Raw genomic sequence first — 6,336 nt, 5'->3', positions numbered from 1 at the left:
ATGGGAAATTTACTATTAATTTGAATTGAAGTTTAAAATTAATATAATTTAAAGACAAATTTAAAAATTCATCATTTTTAAAAAATGGGAGCATAATGATAATTTTCAATCACAAATATACTAGAATACATAATAAAAAAGATAATTAAAATATTATATATGAATATTTATTTATATATGATCGTACAAATTTTTTAATAATTTAAAGTTTTAAATGGATTAAATTAAAATAAAATAAGTTATATTAATTTGAAAATATTTAATTTCAAAAATTAAAAATGCGTATAAGTGCCCTTTTCAATACTTCAAATCAAAAATTAAAAATCCCAAGTAACTTCCTCATCTACACCCGCTAAACATGCCTAGCCCGCACTACTGCATTACCCTCTATCCCACTAAGACCTAACCCTAACACACACATCACACTCCAGCACAGCACTCTCCATAATCCACTTTCTAGGTTTCTCACACTCTTCACGCTCCCACCAGAGGCTCACCACTCTTTGTCGGCGGCGGATTCCATCACAGTAGCGTCCCCATCCCGTCCAAAATGCCCTCATGCATTTTGCTCTGTGTCGCTCCTTTCCTAGCGCTGTTGTGGTCTCCATCCAAGGTCTTCGTCATTTTTTTTTGTTTCAACCCCGTCGTCTCCGTCATCTCACCATTCAACATCTCTCCGTCTCTCTTTGATTTCTTCTACCATAAGCTCTATTCAGTGGCTACTACTGCTACTGGTTGCGTCGCTCGCAGTTCTGCTTGATGTTCTTGTCGCTGTCAGTATTGTATTTCGAGTCTTCTGAATCTCTGCACCTCTCATGGTTCTGTTATTATTGTTGATTCTAAACTGATTTTAATTTTTAATTTTTTGTTATGATTATTTGTTTTTGGTTTTGATTTTTGGTTTAGGGTTTTAATTATGTTCTTATTGTTTTTATTATTCATTCTATATTTTTGGTTTTGATGTTTTTTTTTCTAATTATCTGGTTATGATTTTTAGTTCTAATTATTTATGCTAAAAACATAAATTTATTTACGAAGGTCACCTTTAACTATGAGTTTCTACTCACTACTTTTGGAGCATCAAATCACATATGCTTGCTTAACAAATTGAAACCTTATGAAAAATTTACTTTCACTTTTAAAATATTTCTTATTTTCTTTGTCAAAATCTAAAATGATTTTAGATCTAATTGAATGGTCAATTAGTTATTGTTACTTTGTTATTTGTTCAGTGCAAGTTATTTTTTTTCTATTGCCTCTTTTAAGAAATGGCCATCGGAATGAACAAGATGCTGCAATTTTAGTACCAGGAGACATAATCAACATTAAATTAGGAGATATCATTCCGGACGATGCTTGTCTTCTCAAGGGCAATCCTCTAAGTTTTGATTAGTCTGCTTTAATAGGAGAATCTCTTCTAATGACCAAGAACCTAACTGATGAAGTATTTTCTGGATCAATAGTCAAGAAGGGTGAGATAGAAGCAGTTGTGATTGCCACTGGCGTGCACACCATCTTTGGTAAAGCGGCTCACTTGGGGGATAGTGCTAACCAAGTTGGACACTTCTAGAAAGTGCTCACAGCAATTGTCAACTTCTGCATGTACTCAATTGCTCGAAACGTATGATGACTATTGAGGAAATGGCTGGGATGGATGTCCTATGCAGTGATAAAACTTTAACATTGACAATGAATAAGCTCAGTGTTGATAGAAACTTGATTGAGCTATTTACTAAAGGTGTTGAGAAGGAGCATGTTATCCTTCTTACTGCAAGGGCCTCTAGGACCGAATATCAAGATGCTATAGATGCTGCAATTGTTGGGATGTTTGCTGATCCAAAGGAGGTAAATATAGCAAAACCACTCTCTTTAGGACAAGAAGGATACATATAAAATGTTTTAATTTAACTCATAATTTTAATATTTTGACTGACTAGGCTCAAGCCAGAATCAGGGGGGTCCATTTTCTTCCATTCAATCCTATAGACAAGAGGACTACTCTAACTTACATTGATTTTCATGGAAATTGGCACCGTGTGAGCAAAGGAGCTCCGGAGCAGGAAAAACTTGTTTCATTGGCAGCTTCTTATGATGGTTATAAGGATGATAAAGGCTTAATTTCTTCTCTCTTTATTTACATCAGAACCTTTTGCAACTGCAAAAAAGGATGTTAGGAAGAAGGTTCATGCAGTGATTAATAAGTTTGTCAAGCATGGACTTCAGTTTTTAGGTGTTGCAAGATACATATTGTAATTTAATTTCTAACTGTATAAAGGTTTTAATTTGTTGACCTTCCTTAGCGTTAACCTTTAAGGTGGGTAACATAGAGCACAATTCATTAGAGAATGCATCCTCAAACGTCATCAGTAATAGCATCAAAAACAACCAAATGGTACATGAAAATCAACCATATAGATCTTCGTACCATTTTCAGCCCCAACAAAATTGGATGAACGATAATTAACACACACACACACACGATGCTGATAACTATTTCTTTTTGTAATTTTGAATTAATTTTCATGTGTGAAACCAAATTGTATGACGAAGAAATTCATTCATTTTTCTTACATCACCGGTTCTGTTTTATTGTACATAGTTATGTAGATTTTGAAAGTTGCCAAACATCTCCTTAAAGACTACAATGAACACATTGAAATTTTATGTCGAACATCATGGTAGATCTAATAATAAAATAGGATAACACCTTCACCATACTATGCTTCTACTTCCTTTCCTTCATGTCATGTAGATGTCTCCTTGTCAATGTTCAGTTTTATGCATTGATGTCATGCTTTTTATCTGCCGTTTCTAATTCATTTTATTTTGTCTTGTGATGACATGATTTGTTTTGTTTTGTTGATGAGAATCATTGAAAATGGCTGCTTCATTATGCATATCCAAATCGTAAGCACATGAACTTCTATATTGGTGAGTAGATCATTACATATTAGGCTAAAAAAACTCATTATGATATACTTCGTGTTGAACATGGAATATATTTACTTGTACTATTCCTTGAAAAATGATTCACCTAATGCATAGGCTTATCTTCTTTTCATTTTCTTGCTCATGCCTCCAGGTTTACTAAAATATTTCTACTTTGCCCAGTATCTCAGCAAATCAACCAACTATATTTGCAAACATAGATACTAATGTAGATACCTACAGTTTTGAAGAAGTAAGTATGCGATTTAATACATTTATCTCACTGTATCAATTGCCAAGCTTTAAGTGTTGTTTATTTGTATTTTTCAGTTTTTTGGAATTTATAATATGTAATGAAGAACTTAGATGTATAATGTATAATGAATTTTATAGAAGCAGGATCACATTTGTGTAGCCAGATTAAAACATATCTAAATAAGTGAGTGAATACTTACTTTTACATGATATTGTAATTGAGCATTTTTTCTTTATTAGTTTACTAATTAAGTCATGTTTTTTAGAGCTATTGAATAACTAGAATAGGCATTTGATCAAGCCTAAGCCTTGGTTATTATTAGGTTAAACTTCAATACCTAATTTCTTTAAACATGGTTTGAACCTTTTAAACGTGTATAATTTTGATTAACTGATATATTTGTATGTGTTATAATCTTTTAGTTCAATGACTAAAATAAAAAAATAATGAGGTTTATTTTAGTACAGTGACAAAATTGGTTTTCTAACTAATATTCTGAGAAACATTAGCGACATACTCGTTGTTGATCATGGTGACAAATTAAAGATTCTATTGCGACTGAAACATTTATGAGATACCTATCAATTTGTCACTAGTTTAAAAGTAATTTGCGATAGTATTGATAGCAAATTAGTGATTACTTCGTAATTACTTTCTCATTTAGAATAGCTTTGGTTTAGCGACAAAATTCCTACAAATTTGATTAAGGATTTTCAAAGATTAGTTATAGATTTGCTACAAAATGTGACAGATTTACGATTATATTAGCGTAGAACTTGTGACGAATTAGGTTCAAAAAAATCCTAGCTAATTAGCGTCAACTTAGCATTCTATTTTGTATATGAAGTTAGCTTGGATTTAGCGATGATTCTGTTGCAGTAGAATTTGTCGCTAATTTGCTACTACCTTTTAGTGTATTTCTTCTATGGAATTAGCTTTTACTTTAGTGATAGATTTGTGACTATCTATTCGGTAGCAAAAAAACTTTTCAATGAATTAGCGACTATTGTGTTTGCCTCACTGATCTGCGACTTGTAATTAGTGAGGAAAGCATTAATTGCTAGGCGGTAGCTAATCCGTCACAAATTATATTTTGTGTCAAATTAGTGATGATTTTACAACTATTTTTGTGGTAGTTAATCGGCCATATTCTTGTAGTGTTAAGGGAGAAAAGGAGTTATTCTTAATTTACCGTAGGAAAATTGGTTTGAAGATAAAGAGGAGGAAGAAATTAACCAGAATAAAATTTTGATCTAAGTCTTGAAATTTGATGCACCAAGCTTCAAAGTTTCATGAACGTAGAGCTTTCTCTCTTTTTCTCTCTTTCTTTCTTTGGGAAATGATGAGAATGAAAGGTTGGTCAAAAAGTTAAATTTTAGGGATAATTATTAAAAATAGATATATTTGATCACATACATGACACTGGTATCATACTTATTTCTTGCATTAAAATATCTGTAGATTATTCTGGAGTTGTAAAACTGATAAGAGAATATCGGTAATAACTCTTACCAGTTAAATATTTTATCAATTGATTGTATAACCTCAAAAGACTACATTGTACTTTTAAGCTGTTGATTGAATTTTAATATTAAAATATTCTTATTTTATAATTATATTATTTTGTTGTAGATTTAGGTCTAACTTGTTAGTATAAAACAAACCGTGCTTTGCAAATTTTGTGAGTTCTAATCACAGAAAATGCGAAAAGTTATTTTATGAAAAAAATGGGTTATTACATGCAAGGTTATGAAAACTGAACCGGCCATAAAACTGATCGAGTGACTGATTCAACAGTATAACCGGAGTCGAACTATAGTTGAAGAATAAATTAATAAATTTTTTAAAAATAAAACTGATGAAGCACTGAAGCAAGTAAGCAATGGCTAGAGAGAGAGGAGCCGAAGAGTGCTTACCACTGAGGTGAGCAACAACGAGGTGACCGAAGAGGTGAGCAACAAGATGAGCAACGTGTCACGATGAGGTGGGTGGCACAAGTGACGTGCAACAGTGAGGTGGGCAATGCGAGCAACGGCGATGGTGGAGGACTAGAGGTGTAACACCCTACCACGCTGAGTTTTACGCTTAAGTCGTAAAATAGATGTGTTATGGTATTATGACCTCTAAAATAAAATGTGTATATGTAATAGCAGAAAGATTATAATATACTAGGAGCCTTGAAGAATAGAGGAAATAAAAATCGTGAAATAAAAGTGCAACGCTCAAGAAACGAGTTAACTTGCGTGCTAAGAAAGCTACAGCCATCAAACATAAGGTTATAAAAGTAGGAATAGAGTGCCGAAGATATAAAATAACAAGCTTTTAACTTAGCCTGCGAAGTCAAGACTGGCCGGAGAATATTTACACACACACACACACACACACACACACACACACACACACACACACACACACACATGTATATATATATATATACATATCCAAAATCCAAATGTACATAAACAAAATTCTGTCTCTCCATAAACCTCTAAGAGTATAAAAAAGAATAAGTTATGCGGAGAGAAAGCTAAGTACATATATATACATCATTATACAACAAAATAACCCAGTAACTACTTCGCTTAAGGTGTCCAGACGCCTAATGAGATGCCTCTCGACCTGCATCTGTAAAACAACAACATAGTATGGAATGAGAACTGGAGGTTCTCAGTATGGTAAAGGTGCCACACACATAATATATAAGGTCCTGGGAATGCCAGAGGCAATCCTAGAACGCCGACACTCAGATTATATAGCTTAAGGTATTTAACAGAAGCCATAAAAGGTGATTTTCTAATAGTATCTAAGACTAACTTAACTTAACCTTAAATCTAAGTCTGATACCGCCATTCCTCCATACCTCCATCTTCGTCAGCATTTCACAGACAAATAAACAGATAAAGGCAAGCACAAGAAGGTTACAAATAGTGCAGGTAACAAATATACATTTAGCATGGCAAGTACGCTTAGGCACACCCAGTTAATGCACAAACAAGTAATTCAAGTAGTATGCATGTGATGCATGCCTGTCCTATGGCTGATGAGGCTCATCTGTCGGTTATCCAGCCAACCCGACAAGTCTGAAAACCTTAGACTGTCCCTCGACGTGCATCCCCAAGAGTCTATGCATAGCTTTTTCTCAAATAATAAGT

The 6,336-nt window shown here is 33.4% G+C and overlaps 1 non-coding gene across 2 annotated transcripts; it reads left to right on the top strand.

Annotated features, from left to right (window-relative positions):
* The first annotated feature begins 315 nt into the window (after positions 1–315).
* On the top strand, positions 316–3,393 carry LOC112796803 (uncharacterized). Of its 2 annotated transcripts, XR_011881136.1 has the most exons (4): positions 316–773; positions 1,267–1,845; positions 1,938–2,931; positions 3,083–3,393. It is a non-coding gene; the product is annotated as an uncharacterized protein (transcript). The 2 variants fall into 2 exon arrangements; XR_011881135.1 differs by lacking the exons at positions 316–773; positions 3,083–3,393 and having other exon boundaries at positions 954–1,845; positions 1,938–2,292.
* The last annotated feature ends 2,943 nt before the right edge of the window (positions 3,394–6,336 follow it).

The sequence above is a fragment of the Arachis hypogaea genome, chromosome 4, assembly GCF_003086295.3.
Source record: "Arachis hypogaea cultivar Tifrunner chromosome 4, arahy.Tifrunner.gnm2.J5K5, whole genome shotgun sequence".
Classification (NCBI taxonomy): domain Eukaryota; kingdom Viridiplantae; phylum Streptophyta; class Magnoliopsida; order Fabales; family Fabaceae; genus Arachis; species Arachis hypogaea.
This window is presented reverse-complemented; position numbering and strand designations above follow the sequence as displayed.